The 26,205-nt window shown below is 48.0% G+C and overlaps 1 protein-coding gene and 2 long non-coding RNA genes across 6 annotated transcripts in view; 1 reads left to right on the forward strand and 2 right to left on the reverse strand.

Annotated features, from left to right (window-relative positions):
- Window positions 1-9,294, forward strand: part of LOC145523234 (uncharacterized) — a 44,227-nt gene extending 34,933 nt beyond the window's left edge. Inside the window, exons 5-6 of the long non-coding RNA XR_014066442.1 lie at window positions 8,805-8,926; window positions 9,030-9,294. This is a non-coding gene — a long non-coding RNA (uncharacterized LOC145523234). The remainder of the gene's footprint in view (window positions 1-8,804; window positions 8,927-9,029) is intronic.
- Window positions 1-26,205, reverse strand: part of HIPK2 (homeodomain interacting protein kinase 2) — a 199,866-nt gene that overhangs the window by 65,328 nt on the left and 108,333 nt on the right. The gene's annotated exons all lie outside the window — the stretch shown is intronic.
- LOC145523236 (uncharacterized) lies at window positions 15,752-23,371 on the reverse strand. Its single transcript, XR_014066444.1, has 2 exons — window positions 22,956-23,371; window positions 15,752-19,697 (listed from the first exon to the last, which is right to left on the reverse strand). It is a non-coding gene; the product is annotated as an uncharacterized LOC145523236 (long non-coding RNA).

Consider the following 26,205-nt stretch of genomic DNA (forward strand, 5'->3'; position numbering starts at 1 on the left):
AACAATGGGCCTGCGGCTGACACACAACGTGCACCCAGCACACGCAGGCAAGGCAAAGCCCGGGGGGCTTCTTAGGAGAAGTGAATGGGCGAGGTGGCCTCCAGGCACAGAGCAGGGTGAGTACATGTCCATCCCTGGCCTCTCGCTGCCCCTCTGGCGTCTAGCACAGTGCCTGGAGCACCCAGATGCTCACCACACCTCTGGAGAAGGAATAAACCTTTCTGTTTCAACCCCACACCCTCAGCAGGCACCAGTTTTCCCTGAAGCTGGTGCCATCTCCTTGACAACACTGCCTATGACAAGAGGCAGACTACTTGGCCTTTCTATTTCAAAGTTTACATGCTTTAAAAAAAAAAGAAAAAAAATCACATCCCGGTTTCTTGCATGGGGGCTGTTTCTGGTCTCGGTTTGCATCCACAGCGGGTAGGACTGCCAGCTTGGGACATGGCCTTTCCCCTCTGGGCTCAGAACCGCCCAGGTTGTGTCAGGGACTCACCCTTCACTTACCAGCCCATGGAATCCTCTTACAGAGGCTCCTCACTGCTATTTTGGGACATCAAAAATACTTGAAACACACATGAAGTGTCAGACAAAATTTGCACCTAAGAAAGAGAGATTGTTCCTTTCCAACATTTCCATAGCAAGACATGGAAAATTCTATCTTTCTATAGAAAGAGAACGGACAACTGTCATTTTCGACACACCAGTGATTAAGCTTTGATATTTCACTCCAGTGGCTCTCCTGACAGTACATGTAGCTGGTGAGGCATTCCCAGATCACATGCAGATGTTGTGACCCTATGGGGGAATGACCCCCAACAGAGGTGTGGACACCACCTGAGTTGAGTGGAAACACTCAGGATCCCAAGTTCACAGTGCCATCAGGTCGTGGCTGTATACTGATTTCCTGACGTTGGTAGGAGGATAAAATGAAACAGCATCATAGGAGCACCTAGCACAGGGCCTGGCCCGGAGAAAGGAGTCAACAGATAGTACATCACTTATGTATTATGTACAATGTGTCTAAGTCCATGTGACGGCAAGTAGATAAAGAGCATCCCTTTTCCTCATTTAAAAAAGTTTTATTTATGTTATTTACTTTTTGGTTGCCCTTGGTCTTCATTGCTGCATGGGCTTTTCTCTAGTTGCAGCAAGCAGGGGCTACTCTCTAGCTGTGGTGTGAGGGCTTCTTATTGCAGTGGCTTCCCCTGTTGCAGAGCACAGGCTCTAGGCACATGGGCTTCAACAGTTGTGGCTCGCAGGCTCTAGAGCATGGGCTCAGGAGTTGTGGCACGAGGGCTCAGTTGCCCCATGGCATGTGGAATCCTCCCAGACCAGGGATCAAACACATGTCCTCTGCATTGGCAGGCGGATTCTTAACCAATGGACCACCAGGGAAGGCCCCCTTTCTTCATTTTAAAGGTCCATTTTCTTCCTTATAAATTGAAACATTAAGGAAAACTATTTAAATATATTAAAGCATAACCATTAAAGAGTTTTTTCATTTATCTATACGAAAAAGGTACAAAGATTAATATAACCAACAACGAAGTCCCTGTCATTTAGCTTTAGAAAGAAAACCGCCCATCCGCAACCCCCCACTTCCTCCTACTGGAGAGCATGACCCTAACCCTGCATCACCTTTCACAGTACAAGCCCTTCCTCAGCCAACCTCCCTGGCCAAGTTCATGTCTCCATCATCCACACTAATAACACAAGTGCAAGGTTCACGGCCACTCCCAACTTGGGCAATAAATCTGCAACACTAATCAGAGAGCACAGGAAGGACTGTGCATTTCTGGAAAAATGTTACTCAATTTCTCTGGGTTTTTATTTCACCATCTATAAAATGTGATTATTAATCTTGCTTTTTTCCTTGTCTCTGCAGCAGCTTATAAAGATAAATTACGTTTGGTAGAATTATAAAGCAGTTTGAACTCTCTGGAAGCAAGACACTCTGTTAGTCCATGGTATTTTATAATCACTGATATTATAAGGTGTACTTGAATTGAACTGCAGTGAAAAAGCCTGTTCCCACAAATATATGTAGATTGAAAGTAACCTCAGTATGGCTGGGGCAGAAGCAATCAAAATGTAAAATTGTATTTCAGATGGGTTGTTAAATCTTATGTTTCTGCCGCAAAAATAAGGAGACTTGGAAAGGCTGACACCTGCTCAGAGGCACTATTTGAGCTGGTGACCTGGACTGGGAGGCAAAGGATTACATCAAGGCAACACAGGACCCTAGGAGTGGCAGAAATCTGAGGACGCAGAGGAGGCTGTTTTAGGGAAATTGGACCCCAAAGCCCAAAGGATTTTCATAGAAGACAACCTGAAAAGTGAATGGTGGAGAGTATTCCTCCACCATGGGGCAGTATTCCTAGAAGATGGGTTCGTGCCATGTCAGGGGCACCCAGAAAGGTCCAAGTGGAGATAGCAACCAAGGCCTGGCTAATCCAAGGTCAACCTGGGGTTCAATTTTGAAAAAGATACAGCTTCCCTGGAAAACAGGAGATACTAAAGAAGCAGCTCTGTCTTTGAGGTGCTTGACAAATGGGTGAAAGACAAAGTGACTCAGAGATGGAGCTCCAGGAACAAATCACAGGGTGAGGTTGACCAGGAGCCTGCTCATTGTGTGAGCCTGCCCTCAGCCAAGGTGATAAGGAGATGGGTCTAACCAAACACTGTGCATCCTAAGAGCTCCACACACCCTCCACAGAAGAGATTTTCTTCCATAAGAAAATCTGGCTTGTAGTATGACGAGGGGGATGCTGTTATCTGATAGTGACAAGGCTCTGACTCCAGAAGGGAAGCCAGGAAACACACCCAACTGGTGCCTGTGGTGGTCCCAGCTTGATGTTACATATGCAATGAAATTGTTTCAGAGGGGTTCTAGAAGTTCTTTCTCAGGGCCACTGCTGACAGCCATGAAACAGTGTATGTGCTATGAGGATTCAAGATCCTCACTAGTGACGCTGCTGTAATTGAGCATCTCCAGTTCTCATGAACAGAAACGCTCAAGACATCAGAACAAAGCATCACACCCACCTGGAAAGTTGATTATATACAATCAGGGTTTGGCTGTGCTGGTGACGTCATTCTCACGCCATACTTGGACAGTCTCCCGAAGGAAGTGCGTTTCCTTGAGTCAACCAACCATTTCAGGACAGTGTTAGAATCAGAGCGGAAGTTTTTTTGGATTTGTACTGGCAATGAACATTTTGGCTCTGAGTAAGACTTGCCTGGTGTACACTAAATATATGTGCGTGCACGCACACACACAGACACACACACATACATATCTCCACCCTCCCATTCCCCACCCCTGTGCTGACCCTTGGTTCCCAGCTCTGCTTCAACTCTGCAAAGTTCAGTGCTAAAATCTAACCTTCTTGCTTATGTACCAGAAGAAAAGGTTGGATCTGGAACTCAACGACTATAATCTCCAAAGGCTTCTAACAGTATTGGTATAATTCGGAAACCAGTTCCCAGATATCTAGAGGATATTCTGATGTTAGCCTCTAATTCTTTGTAAATCACTTTAAGAAATGTTCCTGGGAAGAACAACTTGGACCCCATAATAGGTCATTTTGAAAACATGGACCCTGTCCTGGAATTCCTTATCCTCTTGACTTGTACCGCTGCACTGTGTCTACTCAGCCCACCCCAAACCCAGTGATCTTGTATCTCCCAGGTCTCTGGGACTTGTTATCATGAAGTTAGGGGATGCTGGAGAAAGCCTGCTCTTGCCTTCCAACATGGGACTATAATATTACCAGATTTTATGCTCATACTTTTGGAGAAAGTACATGCTCAGTAAATGTCTGTAGAAGCACCTGTTGGCCAGGGAAATGGAATCTCAGATTTTGGTGCGTGTCTACATCTGGCCCCATCACTTCATGGCAAATAGATGGGGAAACAATGGAAACAACGACAGACTATTTTCTTGGGCTCCAAAATCACTGCAGATGGTGAATGCAGCCATGAAATTAAAAGATGCATGCTCCTTGGAAGAAAAGCTATGACAAACCTAGACAGCATATTAAAAAGCAGAGACTCCACTTTGCCGACAAAGGTCCGTCTAGTCAAAGCTATGGTTTTTCCAGTAGTCGTGTATGGATGTGAGAGTTGGACCATAAAGAAGGCTGAGCACCAAAGAATGGATGCTTTTGAACTGTGGTGTTACAGAAGACTCTTAGAGTCCCTTGGACTGCAAGGAAATCAAAACCAGTCAATCGTAAAGGAATCAGTCCTGAGTATTCATTGAAAGGACTGATGCTGAAGCTCCAATACTTTGGCCACCTGCTGTGAAGAACTGACTCACTGGAAAAGACCCTGATGCTGGGAAAGATTGAGGTCAAGAGGAGAAGGAGGTGACAGAGGATGAGATGGTTGGATGGCATCACCGACTCAATGGGAGTTTGAGGAAATTCCAGGAGTTGGTGATGGACAGGGAAGCCTGGCATGCTGCAGTCCATGGGGTCGCAGAGTCAGACACGACTGAGTGACTGAACTGAACTGAACTACACCTAGAGATTCTTTTTACACATGTACGGCTCCAGGTTCTTTTATAAAGTTAAAAAATCTTTGATTGATTGTGAATGGCAGTACATGTAAAAAGAAGTGCATAGAGCAAAAACATAAAGGCTCTGCGACTTATCAGAAAGCAATGCCCAGTGTCATTCACAGCTGGGTGGAGAGAATGTGGTGGGCATCACCAAGCCCCTCCCGCACACTGTCCCCTCTCTGCATGTGGTGGTGACACGTGGCTTGTACAGGAGTATGTGCATCTTATAGTGTGGCCCCCATGCCTCCAGGGATCAGGGTCCTTAACAGGAGGACCAGACCAGAGTCCCAGCTCACAATGACAGGCATGCAGCACAAAGCCTGGGGCAGCTGGCTGCAGGGGAGAAAGAAGACAAAACCTCGGATGTTCTTTTTAGTTCTGCTGGTTGACTGTTTCTTCTGCTTTGTTGCTAGTCTGCTGACTGAAACTGAGGGTTGAAACTGTATTTCGAGCTTCCCTGGGAAGTCTGCTGATACCAGGAAGGCCTCACCCATGTGGCACTGTCGGCCACTACTCTTTTCTCTGTGCTGGGAGGGAATTTGGAATTTCAGTTTCTGTGAACCCGTGGCAGACGCAGCCCCTCCACTTTATTCAGAGTGGTTATGTGTCACCCCCAGTGGGGTGGAAGTGGGATGTCAGGCTGGGAAGAAAGGAGGGGTCTCCTTCACACCTTTGAGTGAGTTAACTCAAGGCTCAGTCATTGATGCCTTCAAACTGGGGTGCTGGAGAAGACTTTTGAGAGTCCTCTGGACAGCAAGGAGATCAAGCCAGTCAATCCTAAAGGAAATCAACCCTGAATATTCATTGGAAGGACTGATGCTGAAGCTCCAATACTTTGGCCACCTGATGTGAAGACTGATTCATTGGAAAAGACCCTGATGCTGGGAAAGATTGAAGGCAAAATGAGAAGGGGCAGAAGAAGATGAGATGGTTAGATAGCCTCACCGACTCAATGGACATGAATTTGAGCAAACTTTGGTAGTGAAGGACAGGGGAGTCTGGCGTGCTGCGGTCCATGGGGTCGCAAAGACTCCGACGTGACTTAGTGACAGAACAACAGCCTCTATCCTAAATGAAAGCACACTAAGAAGTTACTATTACTTACTTATATGCAAATTATTGATTTCAGGGGAAAACTTTCCATTGGTTAACATTTAGCTTCCACTGGCCCATAGTGAGTTCTCAGAAATGTTTCTCAGGGCTGAGCTGAACCAGCATGAGGCTGGAGAGCCAGTATGCTGTCCTGCCCGGGGCCCCCTGATGCCCAGCTCTTGGCAAGTGAAGGGTACCAAAGTCAAGGCTCATCCTCGGGTTATTTCCCTTCTTATGGCACCAGCTGACTCTGTGGCTTGCAGGGCTAAATCAGGAGGCGGTCTTTATGGCTGATGGATGGGGGCAAGGAAGACAGGGCCTGGAGATAAACCTGCTCATTCTTTGAAAGGGAGATGCATTCGGTGTCACCGACTGGAGACATACCAATCGAGAGAGCCGGGGCTGACACCTGAGATATGAAGAGGAGCCGGCTGAGTAAAGATGCTGAACATATGCTGGAGGGTGACTTTCCCTGTAGCCACAGGGATATTGCCATCCTCAGACAAGGCCTCCCTCCTGCTACTGCACTGTCGGTAGAGAATTACAGAGAAAGAAGGGCCAAAGCCAGCTGATACACTACCTAAGCAAGTTTTCAACTAAAGCCAGTGGCCATCCCGGGCGACAGAGCAGGTTCTGGTCCACAGAGTGTAGGAAGTGTCCTGTCTGCATGTGGACAGGCGTGTGGGGGAAGAAGAGCCAGGTGGGTGAGGCTGGCTCTGCCAGGAGACCAGACGGGTGGAGGAGAATGAAGGTACCATTCTTCACTCAATTCTACCGCAGGACATGCTGCAGAAGGGACTTAAACCATGGTGTGTTTGGACTTGCCCTGGTCAGGGCAAAGATGCGGCCCCCATGGTGGCTGGTTGGTTGTTCCGTCGGGAGTTAGGACGAGAGAGTGGGCATAAATCCCAGGTCTCCAGCCAAAGGCAGCTGACTTAGGGAAAACCTAATATTCAACTTTCCCTCGAGGAACCAGAAATAAAACAAAACTCCAGTTTGCTTTCTTGTGCTTGGTTGGGTCATGGAGGAAAAATGAAGCTGGCTTTTTGCAGCTGACATGAGGGGCTTCCAGAGTTCAGGGGATGATGCACGCTCTGGAAGGCCCCCGATCCTTTGACTGCTGCAGGACAGAGGGATAGGCCACCGGGGACAGCCAGGGACGTCACCGTGACAGACCCACAGCACACTGCAGACGAGAGCCTGGAAGACGTTTCTGCTGGTGGAAGGGGAGCAGGCTGTCCCCCCAGATGAAGACACCACTGCTCATCTGTCCAGAAATTTGTTTTTCTCATCCGAACAATGGGGCCTCTTTGTAACCTAAGAGCTGGGATTCTCGGATCTTGCCTTTGGAATGGAGCAGCCTTCAGCAAAAGAGATTAAAATGTTCATCTTGTTCCTTGGAGCACCGAACCCCACTCCAGCTGAGTGGACTAACCCGAGTGTAGAAATAGGGCATTGGATGTCAGTCGGCTGGGGCTCAAGAGGTGACAGAAAAGGAAAGGAAGATGGACTTGAGAGGGAAGCGGGGAACTACCTGGTGGGAGCACAAGAGGCAACAGGGCAGAACCATCCAGACTCGTCAGGGTGGTCAGGACGAGGCCCCAGCAGCACCCCCAGCATCCCTTCCAACCCCCCTTACCGCCCACCCCCACCCGCACCCCCAGTTTGCCTCTATGGAAAGCTCTCCTCTGGCCATCAAGGCTTCCAACTCGAATCCTGCCTCCTCTAGAATTCTGTCCTGACCAAGGCTCTCTCTGAGTCTGTGTCCCCACAACACATCTGCCAGTCCCAGTCTTTCATTCATCCCTGCCCTGATAATTGTTTCTTAAAATGAGAAAAATCTATCAGCGGCTTCTCAGCTGGACCGAAAGCATCTTGAGGCAGTGGACGTCTGTTATTCATCTCTGTACACCTGGCACAAGTGCTGTGGGGGTGAGTCCTCCACATATATGGATGGTCACGCTTCACACTCATGGGTTGGGAGAGGCAGAGGTCTCAGTCTCCTTTTCCTACCACAAACCCTGCGGGATGTAGTCAGTGTTCAACACACAGGTGCTTGCTGACGAAAGTCATTTTCTGAGGAAGAAGTAAACACAGGGACTTCTTACCATTTGTTGTTTATGTATCATAGATGTATGTGTGGCTTCCCTGATGGCTCAGGCAGCAAAGAATCTGCCTGCAATGCAGGAGATGCGGGTTTGATCGCTGGGTCAGGAAGATCTCCTGGAGGAGGAAATGGCAACCCACTCCTGTACACTTGCCTGGAGAATACCATGGACAGAGGAGCCTGGCGGGTTACAGTCCATAGGGTCGCAAACAGTTAGACATGATTGAGCATGCACACGCATGTGTTTATGTGTCAGGCAAGAGAAGGGATAGAGAAAAAGTGAGCCCTGTCTAGTACTTCTCTGATAATGGGGATTTCCATGGAGAAATCCTTTATTTTTAATGGGAGAGGCTTGACCTAGGAAGTCTGTATCTTTAAAAGATATGGAGGAGTGGTAGATGAAGAGAAGAAACTATTTATATGGAATTGAGGAAAGAAATAACAAATGGAGATGGGAAGAGAGGAGGCAGCTAGGGAGATTTTAAAAGATACAACTAAAAAAAAGAAACAACAAGCAATTAAATGAATGTTTGAAAGAATGGTAGGAATTATTGGTATGAAGTTTTGAAAAATCATTTAAAGTAACCGAGCCTGTCACCTTTGCTTCTGTAGAGTGTCAGTTATGTAAGCAGGTCTTTGTATGTGTACATTTAGACTTGTCCTGGCTTTCCCCATGAGATCAAAAGTTCCCTGAGAAGACAGAGCCTATGTTTGCTTCCTAAGGAAGTGCTAAGTCACCAGAGAGCAGCCTGGTGGTGCCTGCACACAACAGGTGTTCAATCAGCATTAACCAACCAAATTCCGACCCCTCATTGAAAGCCTCTGACACAATTGTCTAGTTCCTTTTCATTTAGGCTCAAAAAGGGTTTGGTTTTCAAGAAATAAAACAACCCCAAATACCCCCAAAGATTCAACTCTAGATTCAACTTGGTGGCTAAGTGGAACATTTCTGCCTGACTCTTTAACGATGCTAACGTGTGTGAAAAATCAAACAGATGTCTTCCTTCCTCTCTCTTCTGGGGTCCCCTGACTTTACAGAGGCTGACAGGCTTCAGATGATCACAGGGCCATCACCGGGGACTCACAGTTCAGACCAGGAAATCAATACCACTGGAGGAAGTGTGGCATGTACACCACCAAGGACTTGGGGTTGCGTAGAGGTAAGGCTGATAAAAGAAATACGGCACATGTTCCCTAGCTTGGTTATGTTTTTTATTTTCTCTGCAATTGCATCAGCAGTTTAAATGTGAGTTTCATTCCTAGGTGCACCTTCACATCTGGTGAAAATGACTCCATTTTGCAAGGTGGGGCTGAAGGTCTGTCATCGGTTCCATCATCCCTACTGAGAGGCCACATCCCACACCTTTGTCATCGGCCCATCTGTATTATCCTTAGGACCGTTCTCAGGCCTGTCCTGCTTGCCTGGGGGAGCCAGCTTTGGGAGGGGAAGGAAGGGGGCAGAGGTGGGAAAACAATGCTACGTGGGTATTTTTCTTTCCCAGTGCTAACTGTGTTTAATATGGACAAATATTTGTGTAGCCTCTGTATTTACCATTAATACTGGGATGAAGTAATTAGGGACTAGATTTTACTATGGGAAGCAGCAAAGCCTGGGGCCCGAGTGGGGGAGGGGACAAGGACAGCAAAACCCCCCAAACGCAAGAACACAAACACGCTCAAAGCCGGCATCTGAAGGTATTATTCACAAACAATATGGGAAAAGGCAGAAGTGTATTTCCTCTGTTCTTCTAAAGGGAAGTTCAGAAAAAGGTCAGGAAGAGAACAATGCGGGCCATCTATCACAGCAGCCTCTAACCTAGAAAGGTTACTTACACGCCTGCAGCCTCCTGTCTCAGTTCTGTAATTACCACTCCCCTTCCACAGATCGCACGCCACTACGGGCCTTATGAATTATGCATTTCATTTCCATCTACCTATACCCTTCTCAGTGACCAGGGCTAAGACGGAGTGGGCGGGACGAGGCGGGCCCCGCCTCCCCACCCCACCCCCCTCCCCCGCACGCAGAGGCGCTGGCCCCAGAGCACCGCGCAAGGCACACTCGTGTGGATTTGCCTGGTGTTGACCTTCAATTCCCAGACTAAGGTTTTGTTTATTGAACAAATAAGCACTAGCTACCAGGCGAAATCACGGTGGGGCACGTTTCCTTCCCCTGAACATTTTTATTGAGGCAAAATGTAGTTAAAATGAGTATTTAGGGTGGTCTTAAAGGAGGCAAAGGCAGGGTGCAGCCTGAGGGTGTGTGTGTGTGTGTGTGTGTGTGTGTGTGTGTGTGTGTGTGTGTTGTGTTGTGTCGTGTCTGTCGTGTCTGTATGTCTGCGAGGTGCAGCCTGAGGGATGTTAAAATGAGTATTTAGGGTGGTGTGTGTGTGTGTGTGTGTGTGTGTGTGTGTGTTGTGTCGTGTCTGTCGTGTCTGTATGTCTGCGAGGTGCAGCCTGAGGGATGTTAAAATGAGTATTTAGGGTGGTCTTAAAGGAGGCAAAGGCAGGGTGCAGCCTGAGGGGGTGTGTGTGTGTGTGTGTGTGTGTGTTGTGTCGTGTCTGTATGTCTGCGAGGTGCAGCCTGAGGGATGTATGTGGTGTGTCTGTGCTGGAGCTGGGCTGGGGAATGGCACAAGGGGTACCTGGAATAGATACAGTGGCATGAACTTCTGACCCTCTGAAAACTGGCACCCCTCTACCACCAATCCAGAGGGCCTCCGGAAGTCTCTGGGGGCTACTTGTCTTCACAAATGATATTAATATACCAAAGCGGGTACCATCCTTGGTTCAGAACACCACTTTTGGGGGATTTTCCTTTCAAATCTTTAAAAAACATTAGGCTCACTAGAGAAGTGTCATCCCAGACAATCCAGAGAATATGAGAACAGGGAAACCCCGCAAAGCAGACAGAGGGAAGCAGTAACTGAAAGCCCTTCCCTGAAAAGGAAACAGTACACCTGAGTCTATCACTGTGAGAGGTGATACAAGTAGAATTTTTAAATCTACTTTTGAAAAGTGATTTTTGACACATTCAGGGATGACAGGTTTAAGACAGGATATGAAAACAGGGTATTTAATTCCTGAGGTTCATCTCAAGAACACAATAGTAAATGAGATGAATATTAGGGATAAATCACTAGGGCATAAATGTTATTCCTTTTTTTTTTTTTAAACTATTCTCAGTGATCATCTGTTTAAACAGGATTTAGTGACTATTGAACTTCCCTAATGGTACATTGGGTAAGAATCTGCCTGCTAATCCAGGGGACACCAGTTCAACCTCTGATTTGGGAAGATTTCACATGCTGTGGAAAAGCTAAGCCCACATGCTGCAACTACTGGAGCCCAGGCTTCACAAGAGAAGTCACTGCAATGAGACAACAAAGAGTAGCCCCCATTTACTACATTTAGAGAAAGCCAGCGAGCAGCAATGGAGACCCAGTGCAATCAAAATAAACTAAAAGGATTTAGTGACTACTGTGAGCACAGCTGTGACACACAGCATCTCGGAGCCTCCAAGATGGCTCCTACATGCTCACCTCCTCATATTCAATAGTGAATCCCCTCCTACACTGAATCCAACAGGATACTGCAGAAATAATGTGACTGCTGAGACTAGATTATAAAAGACGTTGCAGCTGCCACCCTGCTCTCTCTTGGATCACTCACTCTGTGAGAAGCCGGTGGCCATGTTGTGAGGATGCTCAAGAAGTTCTATGGAGAGGCCCACACAGCAAGGAACTGAGGCCTCCTGCCAACTGCCCGCACCAGCTTGACACCAGCCAGGACAAAGAGCTACCGAGGAAGATCCTCTAGCCCAGGCCAAGTCCTCGGACGACTGCGGCCCCGCCTTGAGAACTTGACTGCAACCCTATGAGAAAACTGGAGCAGAACTGTCCAGCCAGGTTGCTCTCCAATTCCTGGCCCATAGACACTGTGAGATAATACATGTATATTATTGTTTTAAGTCAATGAATTTTGAGGTCATACGTTATGCAATGATGGGTAACTAAAACCCACGTGTGACCAGACTTCTAAGAGAGGAGGGATCATGCAAAAGAAGCTTGAGACTTGTTCTTGAGACAAGCCTTAGCTGAGCATCTGCCTGGTGCCCATCGCTGTACTAGACGCTCCTCCTGGTCCCTTCTCTGCGGGCATACACACTCTGGATGTCAGTGATCACCCTCTTAAAAAAGTAGGTGGCACAATAAAACCGCTGTCCAAGGAGGACTTTCAAGTGCCCAGAGGCAGGAATGCCTGAAAGACAGAACAAAGGTTGCAAACTGCTATCCCATAGGAAGCGTGTGACACAGACACATAAATGGTTTGGCCTGCAAAGAGTTAAAAATTCTTTTTGAATTAGTTGTTAACATTTAGAAATCAAGTGGTATTTCTTAAAAATCTGGATTTCTGGCTTCTCTTGAAATTCCGAGGCTCTGGCAACTCAGGGCTACCGGTCTGTGCTTGGCAGCAATTAGCCTGGGCTGGGGAGCCCTGCCCCCTTACGTGGCATACAGGTGTGTCTCCTGCTGTGTCCTCACAGCCTGATGACTTTACCCGCCTGGCCCTACAGGCATGTGAGCTTGCCACCCACAGGAAAGAGGCAAGAGGAAGGACGAATGGAGTAGCTAAGCAAAATGACTGTTTTTAGCTTATATACTGAAGACTGTTTTGAGTGCTATAAAGCTAGTTATCTTTTATTAAACAAAAAACGTTTCGTCAACAGCTACCCCAGAAGCCAGGGACACTTTAGAACTTAGAAGGAATGTACAACAATGATTACACTTTACATTAAACAGCATGAACTTTAGAAGGATCCCTCGTGAAGTGTATGTGGTGTTTGTTTATGAAGGTCTCCATTACAGAAGACCTCAGCTGAGAGGAAGTGGGATGCCGGAGTCTCACTTTGCTGACCTGGCTTTCGACGAGCACAATAATTCACAACAACAGAGGAAAGGAAGGCTCTGGCGCCATAACTCAGTGAATATCCACTGGATTCATCTCTCCTACAAGGTACAATAATATACCCTTTTTTGGCCCTCTCCCAACTCTCCATTTGAAATAGGATTAAAATCAGTTTTCAGAGTGGCTTACTCAGGAATTAACCAACCAATCCCTGGATAACTTGATTCCTGAACAATTCTATACAGTCCTTAGAAAATTTATAGGAGAGGAATGTAGTATTAACAACGTCACGCTCTTAAGACTATCCTTTCTAAACAGTCAAGTGCTGAGTGGGAGGACAGGGGCCCTTGGGCTTCCTTAAAAAGCTGCTCAAGGTGGTTTTTATAAGAGCAAGAGAAAGACACTCTGCCTGCCTCCCCACCCCCCAACCCACCCCACGCTCAGGGAACATTACTGAGTGACCATGTCGTAAACGTGATTACCAGTATTTATGGAGCTCCTCGTGTGTTCCAGACTCTGCTAGAGGGTGCTACAAAGTCATGGTTTCTATTCTCAAGAGCTTAGTAGCTGGTGGACACGGACAGAAGGATGAACACGGACAGAAAAGAGATATACCTCAGATGGCCGCTAAGTTTTCAGACAGTAATCACTGTCTTTCATTCAACAATACTTATCAAGCATCTACTCTGTCCTGGTGCCCAGTGTTTGGCAATGAACAAAAATGGGGGTCTCTGCCCCCTGGGGCTTACACTCTAGTGGACCTCAGTGACTTGATCCAGGCTGGAGGTAGGATTTACTGTGACCACTAGGGGTGGTAATGGCTACCCACTCCAGTATTCTTGCCTGGAGAATTCCACGGGCAGAGGAGCCTGGTGGGCTGCAGTCCATGGGGTCACCAAGAATCAAGACACGAGTGAGTGACTGACACACTACAGGTGGTAGACTTTCAGCTGACTTTAGAGGGTCCCAAGAGGGGAGAGGGCCTGCAGACGGGAAAACTGTAAGTGAAGGCGCAGAGGCAGGAGAACACAAGGAGTGTTCAGGGGAACAAGGAAGAGACACCAGGGGCTATGACACCAGGGCAGCAAACACTAACCCTGCATTTCCGGTGCCCTGGTCCTGAGGTCAGATAATAAGCTATTCTTTGATTCCTTTACTCAGAAAGTACAGACACAAGGGTGTTTGTCTTCAACCATGAGTAACTGGAGAAGATGGCACTGGGGATTATTAAATGTCATAAAGTAGATGGTGGGGTTAGAGACTTCATGGGACAAACCACACCTCCCACACCACTGCCGTAAAGAAGGCTGAGCGCTGAAGAATTGATGCTTTCAAACTGTGGTGCTGGAGAGTCCCTTAGACATTAAGGAGATCAAACCAGTCAATCCTAAAGGAAATCAACCCTGAATATTCACTGGAAGGACTGACGCTGCAGCTGCAGCTCCACTACTTTGGCCACCTGATGCAAAGAACTGACCCACTGCAAAAGACTTTGATGCTGGAAAGATCGAGGGCAAGAGGAGAAGAGTGACAGAGGATGAGATGGTTGGATGGCATCACCGACTCAACGGATATGAGTTTGAGCAAACTCTGGGAGAGAGTGAAGGACAGGGAAGCCTGCTGTGCTGCAGTCCATGGGGTCACAAAGAGTCGGACACGACTGAGCAACCAAACAACACCAGGGCCGTATACTATAAAGGCCTGATACACGGACCTTGGAAGGAGGCCTTCACGTCCTGTTGGCGATGCCACTGAGAGGTGAGAAGTGAGAAAGGAAGTGAGCCACACAGCCTCAGGGGGCACAGCCCAGGACATGATAGATGATGCCAAGTTTTCCGTTATGTTGGCAAAGCTTTTCCACCCGTTCAATGTTTCCTCCTTCCGAGAGGTTGTGTGTGTGTGTGTGTGGGGGAAGCAAACCGCATTCCTCTGGCCCCAAAGACGTGGTCCTTAGTGACATGAAACAGTTTTGTGTATGTGCAGCCTAGCGTGCTGGATGACAGAGAAGCAAAACAGCGTCCTAATGGTGCCGAGACCTGACACAGCCATGTTCAAGTGGGCTTAACCGTATGGGACGCACAGAGAAGTGGCTGCTGCTTGAGTGTGGCTCTTCAAGGTAAACGTCGTTCGAAACACATCTTAGGAGCTGCCTCGCACATTTAGGAAGGAGTGGCCCTGTTGTGGACTGGGCTTCACTGACCTGTCATCTGATCCCCTGGGTCTCCCCATGATAGCATCAGTGCAGTCTCCACAGAGGGCGTGGTGGCCAAGCACGATGAGGATTCTTAACAAATCCAGCCAAGTTCTGATTTTTCAAAAAGTGAGCTTGTCTTGATATTCTTGGTAATATCAACTCTCAAACCTCTCCTTGGATCGCCCACCCAATATTTATTTTGGGAACAGCTTAAATTGAGAGAAAAGCCATTTATTTAATAAGTTAAACAAAAGCTGTTGCAGGGATTCCTTGTGAGTGGGAGGCTGGATGGGGTGATTTCTCAAGTCCTCGCCAACACCATGACTCTAGGATTCAATTCCGCCTTCCTTCTGATCACATGCAGTTACACAGGCAGAGGGGACGCAAAGCAATGGAAGACCATGCATTAGCACGAAGGGCTGTTATGACCATGGAGGAATTAATGAGGATCAGAAAGCATCCCTGGGGATGACGGTCCTCAGCCTGGAGCTGTGGTCTGTGAGCCAGTGGCTGAATTCCAGGTGCCCACAAGGTGCAGAGTACAACATCAGTTGTCAGTAACCATGCGTAGTCAAGGGAGCACTGTCGCAATAAACGCAGACCAGGGAAACAGTGGGCAGAAGTACTGAAAAGGCAAACAAAGCAAGAGCAGATGAAGCAAGTGGTGATAGATAAGCTGACATCGATCTCCCCGAACAAAGGGAAGGTGTATCATGAGTTAAGCCGTTAGCTGCAGTGACCGGTCCTGGGTTCCTGGAGATGCAGGAAGGAGGGGCCGGCAGTGCCGTCTGCCTTCCTCTGTAGCCGCTGCTCATCCTCAGCTGCAAGGCCTTTGCTTCGGGTTCAGACGTGCTCACTTCCTCTTTCTTTTCTCCTTTCCCTTCTCTTCTTCATCCTCTTTTTTTTTTTAATTTTTATTTCTGGCTGTGCTGGGTCTCCTTTGCTGCATGCAGGATCTTTTCTTGCGGCCCGCGGGCTTCTCTTGCTGTGCACAGGTTCAACTGCCGCATGGCGTGTGGGATCCTAGTTCCCCAACCAGGGATCGAACACCCATCTCCTACATTGGAAGGCAGATTCTTTACCACTGGGCCAACAAGGAAGTCTCTCCTTCTTCCTTTTAAAGCAGTGTTGGCCGCCCTATGCACCCTCTGATCGGTGGGCTCCCCTTCTCCTCAGACCTTCTGCCACTGCCCACATAACTCACTCGTCCAACTTAAGATGTGTGATTAGATCTGTAGTTTAGAAATGTAACTAGTAATTACTTATGACTAAGATTTTAAAGAAAGAGCACTCTCCTGCCAGGCCCCCGGAGAACAAGTCAGAGCTGAGAAGGCCAGGGGCAGGGACTCCAGAGCCCAGCACATCACTTCAGGTGGGTGGGGAGCCCCACCCTCCCCACTAGGAAAACTGCTCTTGTAGCAACACAGCCTCCTTCTGTGCAGACCCACTGGCCTTCTCAGTTCTCATCCTTAGCCTCTCCTCTCTTTCTCTCTAAAATTGTATTCATTTAGTTTTTGGCTACAGTGGGTCTTTGCTGCTTTTCGAGGGCTGTTTCTCTAGTTGTGGTGAGCAGGGGGCTACTCTTCGTTGTGGTGTGTGGGCTTCCCATTGTGGGGGCTTCTCTTGGTGTGGAGCACAGGCTCTAGGGGCTTTAGTAGTTGCAGCACACGGACTCAGTAGTTGCTCTTTGCGGGCTCTAGAGTGCGGGCTCTGTAATCGTGGAACATGGGCTTAGCTGCTCTGCAGCATGTGGGATCTTCCCGGACCAGGGATTGAACCTGTGTCCCCTGCATTGGCAGGAGGATTCTTATCCACTGCGCCACAAGGGAAGATCCTCCCCTCTCTTTGATAGCAGATAATCTTCAACTCACTTTTTTGGGGGGCGCTGCACTGCGTCCTCATTGTGGTGCTCGGACTTAGCGAGCAGATTCAGTAGCTGCAGCTTATTTTGCCCCGAGGCACGTGGGATCTTAGTTCCCCAACCAGGAATCGAACCCACGTCTCGCAAACTGGAAGGGAGATTCTTAACCACTGGACCACTTTCAAAATCCATTCAGAGTGTAAACGTGTTTCTCTGGCTCTCCACTGGTTTCTCCTGTCATTCTTGTCTTTCCTTTCTGCCCCCTCTTCCTTACTCTGGACCCCCATCCCTTCAGTGGCACCTGTTCACTGCTTCACTGTCCAGCGTCGGCCATCAGACATCGGTCCCAACCCCTCCACCTCTAGGCCCATATTCTCAAAGAGAGGAGTATCTTTGAGATCCTTGGGTGCCCCAAATGGAACTATCGCCTTCCCCTTTCAAAACAGGGTTCCTTTCCATATCACCCCATCTTATCCCAGTAGAACCATTATTTTTTCATCTTCAAAATTAAGGCCCTCAAGTCATACCTGCCCATGGCACCTTCCCTGAAATCCCAAATTTCTGCTTTCTTTGTTTCGCAGTTACCTTTTCCTCTTCCCTCTCGGTGCCACGACTCCCAGGGGCTTTACCCAGATTTCTGACAGTCTCCTGGCTGGTTTCTCTGCCTCTAATCTTTCTCCCTTCCAACCTTGTCTAAGACGCTGCCAGGCTTGTTTTCCCAGAACGGCTTTCATCATACCAAATTCCTTCCTCCAATTGCTACCCCATGCAATCCAAGTTCTAATTGCCTCCCAGCCCCTGAGCAGCCGTTCCCATCTTTTTATCCCGTCCTGTTTCTTTTTAATAACTCCTTTCAAGCCAGTATCTTCCCTACTTACTCCTTTCTTTTCTGTGTGTTACCTTCACCTGAAGCGCCTTCTCCATCTCCTAGTCAAATCGTAAACATCCTCAGAATCCAGCTCGACGATCCTTATTAGCCTCACCCAGGCTCTTCCCCACCAGGAGCCCCAGACTGCTCTCCGTCCCCACCTGCTCATTGCCTCTCACAGGAGGCATCACACCAGCCTGGAGACTTCTCTGTTAGATACCGTTTGCTTTGCCTTTGCAGGTCACGATCCTGCTGTTTACAGACTCGGGATGACCCCAGTGTCCCTTCAGACCTCATCTACTCGGTTCTTCACTTTACTAGTCCAAACTCTTTGGCCTGACCTATGTGGAGCTTGTGGACCTCACCTCTAACTCCTCATCTCTAGATTGGACAGTTCCTGCACATTCTGCCTGCACCCAAATGACCCCTGGCCAGAAGGCCCTGCTTGCTAGCTCTTTTTTTTTTATTGTGGTAAAGTCACAAAATGTAAAAGGTACTATTTTAACTGTACAGTTCAGTAGTGCTAAGTATGTTCACACTGTTGTGCAAGTCTCACTATCATCTGTCTCCTGAATTTTTCACCTTCCTAAACTGAAACTCTGTCCCCATTAAACACTAACTCTCCATTTCTGCTCCCAGTCCCTCGGTCTCGGTTATTCAGTCCTATCTCTGCCCAACATTCAGTTCTAGTTCTTCCCCCAGAGACTTTGTTGGTGCATTCCAGAACTCTCTCCTTTCCCTTCACTCACCTTCATTAAGGCTAATTGTTTCTAGGTGTAGCAGTTTGATCCTTCCAGTTAAGCTGTAAGCTTCTTGATGAAAAACCATGACATCTTCTTTTCCTGGACACCCATGCCTCTGCTCCTAGCCATATATTAGGTGCTTCTGAAACACAACTTGTCTTATTTTGCCTCACACCATGCACCTGGCCACCATTCTTCTAGATTCCCTTTAAAATAAGTTCTGGATCAGGGATCAGGAGACCTGGGTTCTACACCTGTTCCTGGTTAAGTCTCTTAATTGTTATGAGTCTAAGTTTTCTCAACTCTAAGATGGTAAGAATAATTCCTACCTGGTCACCTTATATATTGGGATAAAGATCAACGGAGTGTCAATACATGTGAAAGACTATTAGTCAAAGCTTAATTCTCTCACTCAATTATTCAATGTATGCTATAGATATGACCAAGCTATTAAGGGATGATGAGCCAAGAATTTTCAACCCCACTGAGTTATTTTCATGGAATAATTTCCATGAGAAATGGGGAGGCAAAACCAAAATTTTTTTCATAGAAACTATCTCAATGCTAACACTACTGGAACCAAATACTATAAGTTTTGATGGGGGAGAGCCTTTGGAAGCATGCTGCTGCTGCTGCTAAGTCGCTTCAGTCGTGTCCGACTCTGTACAACCCCATAGACGGCAGCCTACCAGGCTCCCCCGTCCCTGGGAATCTCCAGGCAAGAACACTGGAGTGGGTTGCCATTTCCTTCTCTAATGCATGAAAGTGAAAAGTGAAAGTGAAGTTGCTCAGTCGTGTCCGACTCTTAGCGACCCCATGGACTGCAGTCTACCAGGCTCCTCCGTCCATGGGACATAGATTTGGTTTATTAATAAGACTTCATCTTGGGTAAAGAGAGGGGGCAATTGAAGTTCTGATGGGTACCTCAAAGTTGGGAGATGCTTCAAAGGCAGCTAACAACTTGGTCTGTATATCCCCAATCCCAAGTGCCCCCTAGTCCAGCTGCTACTGTAGTCCTCCTCAGGCAGAACCTTGGCAAGTTGCTAAAATACTTGATGATTTTGTATCAGAAGGTCAGGCACTGCCAGTCTTTCTTAAGGAGGGTTCTCCTCCTGAACCACAGGATTCAGAAAATGACCTGAGTCACTGTCATCTTTCTGGGCAGCACCCCAGATATTCAGGGGAGAAGCTGACTTTTTTTCCCAGATGGTCTTTTTTCTGGTTTTTTTCAAATTGGAGTATAATGCTTTACAATGTTGTGCTGGTCCCTGCTGCAGAACACCGTGAATCAGCCATGTGTGCTGTGCTGTGCTTAGTTGCTCAGTCGTGTCCAACCTTTGGCGACCCCATAGGCTGTAGCCTGCCAGGCTCCTCTGTCCATGGGGATTCTCCAGGCAAGAATACTAGAGTGGGTTGCCATGCCTTCCTCCAGGGGATCTTCCCAACCTAGGGATCGAACCCAGGTCTCTCACATTGCAGGCGGATTCTTTACCAGCTGAGCCACCAGGAAAGCCCTAATACGTATATCTCCCGCAATCCCACCCCTCTAGGTCATCAACAGAGCACCGAGCTGAGCTCCCAGCAGCTTCCCTCTAGCCACCTATTTTACACATGGTAGTGTATATCTGTCAATGCTACACTCTCAATTCATACTCCCCTCCCCTTCCCCCTGCATCTACAAGTCCATTCTGTATATCCATTTATCTATAACTGTGTCTCTATTCCTGCCCTGCAAATAGGCTCATTAGTACCATTTTTCTAGATTTCATATATATGGAGCTGGCTCTTTACATACAGTCTAGGGCAGGAAGGCTTCATTTCCCTGAAGCTCTGACTGCAGAAGGCGAGATGCTGACCAGCAGATACATTTCTCAGTCAGACAGCATGAGGCCAACCAAAACCAACAGGGCCCCTATTTTTCTGCTGCCAGAAGGGGCAAGGGGCTTACAGAAGCCCCAGCCTGCGGGCTCCGCAAAGCTCCAACCCCAGGCTGGGGCTTTGGTAAGGCTAGATTGAGGTTGCTTCCTGGCCTCCTGGGGTCCTGGGATGGGCCTGTGGTCAATATGATCGTCAAGTCACCACCTCTTGTCATCCTACAGCTTCTGCAGTAGGACCCATTTCCTCTTTGCTCTCTGCCCTTGGTCTACACATTTCTAAGGATGTGTCCCTAGCCTGGGACCTGGTGGTGCTACAGTTGCATTCTCTTTCCTGCCCTTTCTTCCTGCCTCACCTTTATGCCTTTATTCAGGTCTCTCTGATCCTTCTTCACACTCTAATCTCCATACGAGGACAAAGCTCATCTTCACTGGGTTTCCTGCTAAGTTGCTTCAGTCATGTCCGACTCTTTGTGACCCCATGGACCACAGCCCGCCAGACTCCTCTGTCCATGGGATTCTCCAGACAAGAATACTGGAGTGGGTTGCCACGCCCTTCTCCAGGGGATCTTCCCAACCCAGGGATCAAACTCACATCCCTTAAATCTCCTGCATTGGTAGGCGGGTTCTTTCCCACTAGTGCTGCTAGGTTTCAGTTCAGTTCAGTCGCTCAGTCGTGTCCGACTCTTTGCGACCCCATGAATCGCAGCACACCAGGCCTCTCTGTCCATCACCAACTCCCGGATTCTACCCAAACCCATGTCCATCGAGTCAGTGATGCCATCCAACCATCTCATCCTCTGTCGTCCCCTTCTCCTCCTGCCCCCAATCCTACCCAGCATTAGGGTCTTTTCCAATGAGTCAACTCTTCGCATGAGGTGGCCAAAGTATTGGAGTTACTTCTAAAACAGATCTCTTTACAGCTTCACAACACATTACTGCATGTTAAAAACAACTGGATATTGAGGTTCAGACTAGCTTACTCTACGGCTCAAAAATCACCTTTGGATAGGTTTATTTGGCAAGAAAACTTTTTATCAAATACAGACTTTCCACTGGCTGGCAATATGAACTTTTCTGGAAGAGCCATTCCCTCAGGTCAGTTCAGTTCAGTTCAGTCACTCAGTTGAGTCTGACTCTTTGCGACCCCATGGACTGCAGCACGCCAGCCATCCCTGTCTATCACCAACTCCTGGAGCTTAATCAAACTCATGTCCATTGAGTCGATGATGCCATCCAACCGTCTCATCCCCTACTGTCCCCTTCTCCTCCTGCCTTCAATCTTTCCCAGCATCAGGGTGTTTTCCAATGAGTCAGTTCTTCACATCAGGTTGCCAAAGTATTGGAGTTTCAGCTTTAGCATCAGTCCTTCCAATGAATATTCAAGGTTGATCTCCTTTAGGATGGACTGGTTGGATCTCCTTGCAGTCCAAGGGACTCTCAAGAGTCTTCTCCAACACCACAACTCAAAAGCATCAATTCTTTGGAGTTCAGCTTTCTTTATAGTCCAGCTCTCACATCCACATATGACTGCTGGAAAAACCATAGCTTTGACTAGACAGACTATTCCCCTAGGTACAGCCTACCTATTCCTGGGCACTACTGTCTCTCTCTCTCGGGGAACCAATAGTGGGAGGGAATGGGAAGAAAGCAGCACTGGGGAAAACAGAAAAGCCTTTGGGGTTTCAAGTGGGATATCGTAGACATATGAGAAAAGTAAAAACAATCAATTTCTTGCCTAAGAACTTCAGAACAAACTGAAATAGTATTTGCGTGACCACAGTTGACTGCTATCTTGTCTACCACAGGATATTTGCTTTTTCTTTATACCTGACTCAGGCTTTCTTCAAATCATCTCTGTAAAAAGAAGTGAGAGAGAGAAACAATAGGATGAAAACCATTGTTTACTCTCTGCCCACGAACCACGGGCACGGAGGCTGATCTGAGAGCTGCTGTGGGCCATATGGCCTGCAGGGAGGGCTTCGCTCTTGTACCTGTGACCACGTGTTCTCCGCAGCCTGCGTGTTTCCAAATCCTGTTTTGATGGCTGAACTCATCAGTGACTCACAGTTCTTTCGGCTGGTGCTGAGAACGGAGTGGGGCTGCCTCTTGCTCAGGGCCAGCCAGTCGAGATACTGAACAAGGAAAGAATTATTCCAAGAAACAGAAGGTATCTGAGTTTCCCTGGCAGATCCGGTGACAGAGAAACTCCCAGGCCTCAGATCTTGGCAGGAGATAGGAAGCGCTTTGAGCACCAACAATGGGAGCTGCACATAATGGAGAGAAAGAAAATCTGAAAAGTCCAAAGAACGTAAACATGGATGTTCCCTTCTCCGATCTGCTGTCTCACATTCCAGAAGCTCACAGTTTCCAACAGACACTCTTTATTCTGGACAATCCTGGTGGTGTGCTGGCCCGCTGATGCTGGGTGGGGGTGGAGCGGGTCATCTGTAATATTTGCAAGCTTCTGTGGTATAAAGAGGGCTTCCCAGGGGGCGCTAGTGGTAAAGAACCTGCCTGCCAATGCAGAGACTTAAGAGACGTGGGTTTGATCCCTGGGCCAGGAAGATCCTCTGGAGGAGGGCATGGCAACCCACTCCAGTAATCTTGCCTGGAGAATCCCATGGACACAGGAACCTGGCAGGCTATAGTCCATGGGGTTGCAAAGAGTCGAACACGACTGAAGTGACATAGCATGCACACACATGGTATAAAGAAAGCCCCCATGGCTGATTTCAAGCTACCAACAGTTGAATTCCTGGCTTTCAATATTCCTGATTATTTAACCATCAGCCCTTGCAAGCTGGTACAAGTCCCCAGCACATCACTGGAAAACGCATGCGAAACCACGGAGTATAACCCTATACCCAATACCAGAGTCTTTCTACAGACTCCCTGACAACTGTTCATCAAAGCTGTTTAATCCTCCATTGATGAGCTGCTCACTGGGTCTGAATCTGCTTAACCCTAGAAATTCCCTAAATGTGCCCACTGGAGGGGTGCAGGATGAATCTACACATCTTGCATGGTGTCTAAAAATTGAATGAACTCTTTTTAAAAAAATTATATTTATTTATTTGGCTGTACTGGGTCCCAGCTGCGGCATTCAGGATCCCTTTTAGCTGTGGTATGTAAACTCTTGGTTGTGTCCTGTGGGATCTAGTTCCCTGACCAGGGATCAACCCCAGGCCCCCCGTACTGGGAGCGTGGAGTCCAAGCCCCTGGACCACCAGGGAAGTCTCTGCATTAAGTCTTTCAACAGCTCTCCTATACCGACCACTCAGCCTTACATAACTCTCTTCCCCAAAACCCTCACCCCCACCTACATCCCAAAGTCTTTTTACCATATTCCACAACTAATTCAGGTTTCTTCCGTTAACTGATTTGTTAACAATACCATACTAAGACAATGTTACTCTTACTAAATCTTGCACGGTGAGCTTGGCTCAGGCTTCGGTCCTATTGAAATCTTTTCCAATTTTGAGTCTACCATCCAGGAACATGCTATTCTTCCAAAGTTTGTGTCACCTAGAAACTTGATAAACAAGCCTTTTATGTCTTCAATCAGTTCCCTCACTTAGACAGAGTCCTGGAGCGGCTATGAGAGACCTTCTACATGGAACAATTCTTTAACCCACAATCTTTGGGTACGTTCCTCCCACCAGCTAAAATCTACCACCGTTTGGTCTGTATTTCTCCATCTTGCTCCTAGAGTTTCAAACACCTGTCAAGTACTGAGCTGAAATTTAGAATGGACTTTTAGCAGAAAATCACTATAGAAAGGTAAGGATTTGCTTATTATCCACCCCTCCACACTGCAGACCTATCCTTCCAAAAATGTGACCAAGAAAATAACTGGGACCTTATGATGAGTCCATAGTTGTATACAGACCACTTGCCAACTAATCCCTTTCACAGTCTTCTTAGGAATCAACAACATGTTTACCACCCAAGTTCTCACCTGGGATCCTACAAGTCTCTAACTTGCTCTCCTGTGTGTAACTGCCAAAGCAAGTTTCCTAAAATGCCACTTTCTTTATGTTGTCCTGTGTTCAAGATGTTCCTGGCGTCTCCACCCCACTAGGCCGTCTTCGGCTCTATTTCTGGCACCTGCTGTGTGTCCACTGCTGGCCACACTGAGTCCTGCTTCTACCGCCTTCAGCCCATAAACTCTCCCTGCTTTCTGCCCTGCTCACTCCTACCTAATCTTCAAGGGGCCCCTCAGGCCCCCTTCTCCAGGAAGCTTTTCCTCTCGATTCTGGTCCCTACTGACCTTTGCCTTCTTTATACAATATTCATTTGAATGTTGACAGCAGTGGAGTCATAGGATAATGGCCTCTATGACCCAGAAGACCAGACTGGAGATCCTGGGGCCGAGCTCTCTCCTTTAGCTTGGAAGGGAGTTTGCACCCACAGAGGCAGCAGCCCACATGGCTGGACGGCCTCAAGGTCTGGGCCTGAGTGACAGCTCTGCCACTCAAGAGCTGGCGGACACAGCCCACGGGCTCCTCGACTGTCTGAGGCTCAGATGTGAGATGACAGTGAAAGTTCTCTAGGAAGAGCCACATGGGCTTTGGCTGCCCATGTTGTGACTAGTACCCCTCAGCTAGAGGGTGAAAACCTTAAGAGTTAACTGTGGGTGGAGAGGGACTTCATTTAGCTTTTAAATAATGATGTTTATGGGCTTCCCAGGAGGCGCCAGTGGAAAAGAACCCACTGCCAATGCAGGAGACATAAGAGACTCAGGTTTGATCCCTGGGTTGGGAAGATCCCCTGGAGGAGGGCATGGGAACCCACTCCAGTATTCTTGCCTGGAGAATCCCAGGGACGGGGGAGCCTTGTGGGCTGCTGTCTATGGAGTCACACAGAGTCAGACACGACTGAAGTGACTTAGCAGCAGCAGCCAGTGCAGGAGACATAAGAGACTCAGGTTTGATCCCTGGGTTGGGAAGATCCCCTGGAGGAGGGCGTGGCAACCCACTCCAGTATTCTTGCCTGGAGAATCCCATGGACAGAGGAGCCTGGCCGGCTACAGTCCACAGGTCACAAAGAGTCGGACCCGACTGAAACGACTTAGCACGGACAATGCTGTTTATATGCATTAGGGACCAAACGAACTTTAAATAATAGCTTCAGGTAAAACTGGGTTCTTGAGACACTTGAAAAAAACAAACAGACAAACAGAAAAGATGTGAAAGCTAAATTCAGTTAGACTATGGGGTACAGTTTGACCTTGACAGACCAGCACTTTCCACATTCCAACCTGGAAACTAGAGACAGTAACTGATAAGAAGCAACTAGCCCAGAGACCTCCTCAACTCTGTCTCCAGCGTTCCTTCAAGCTCACCTGTGTTCTGAGAGCGTGTAGTCCAGCAACTGTCACCAATAGGCTGAAGGGGTGCCTGGGCGTCCCACAGAGCGGCAGCTCCTACGGGGACCTTCTGTCCTCACACCTGGTCACTCGCTTCACTGCCACCACCCTCCACCCTTCACGCCTCCACACCCAGGCTTCTGACTGAAAAAGCCTTCACCGGGGTCACTCTGCGTTCATCTTCCCTTTCCTCTTGTCATCTGCTTTGTTCTCATCCTCCTTTCTCAACTACTCCAATAAGCTTGTCCCCCTGAAAACCCTCTCCCTCACCTCACAACATGGCTTCTGTCCGCACCTCTGTGTTAGAACATTCCCTGTGGAGGACACAGAGCGCCCCCTCAGATGGCCTCTGCGGCGCCAGTGAGCTGGGTCTCAGACCACACTGAGGCCCTATTTCTCTGCTGGCTCTTTTCCCCTCTCCACCACTGACTTAATCCTCCCCTTGACTTTCCTTTTTTAAATAATTTTATTTATTTATTTTTGGTTGTCCTGGGTCTTTGTTGCTACACGCAGCCTTTCTCAATTGTGTGGTGACTTCTTTCGCAGAGCATGGGCTTCAGCAGTTGTGGCACACGGGCTGGGTGACCTCACAGCATGTGGGATCTTCCCGGACCAGGGATCGA

Source organism: Giraffa tippelskirchi, chromosome 10, assembly GCF_054371585.1.
Source record: "Giraffa tippelskirchi isolate mGirTip1 chromosome 10, T2T-mGirTip1v1.2.pri, whole genome shotgun sequence".
Classification (NCBI taxonomy): Eukaryota; Metazoa; Chordata; class Mammalia; order Artiodactyla; family Giraffidae; genus Giraffa; species Giraffa tippelskirchi.